The sequence below is a fragment of the Penaeus monodon genome, chromosome 22 (genome assembly GCF_015228065.2).
Source record: "Penaeus monodon isolate SGIC_2016 chromosome 22, NSTDA_Pmon_1, whole genome shotgun sequence".
Lineage (NCBI taxonomy): Eukaryota > Metazoa > Arthropoda > Malacostraca > Decapoda > Penaeidae > Penaeus > Penaeus monodon.
In genome coordinates, this window is record NC_051407.1 from 30498574 (window position 1) to 30498803 (window position 230).

Below are 230 nucleotides of genomic sequence, written 5' to 3' on the forward strand. Positions count from 1 at the left end.
AATAGATACTTGTAATCCACGATCGTGTGGGCTACTGTGCAATTTCAAACGTTAGTACCACTTACCTGGTAGATATATTGCACACTCAACTTTTTTTTTCTTTTCTTTTCTTACCAACGCGGTGCCTTCTGTTGTATATGAGACGATTCATCAACGCTCTGCTTTTTCCGCTGGCTCTCCCATCACACATACATACTCCCTCCCCCTCACTTTCCAGTCCTCTTGTATAT

General features: G+C 42.2%; 1 protein-coding gene across 1 annotated transcript in view; it reads left to right on the forward strand.

Annotated features, from left to right (window-relative positions):
- LOC119587086 (cyclin-dependent kinase 14-like) overlaps positions 1–230 on the forward strand; it is a gene marked incomplete at its 5' end in the record, with an annotated part of 168602 nt that overhangs the window by 124766 nt on the left and 43606 nt on the right.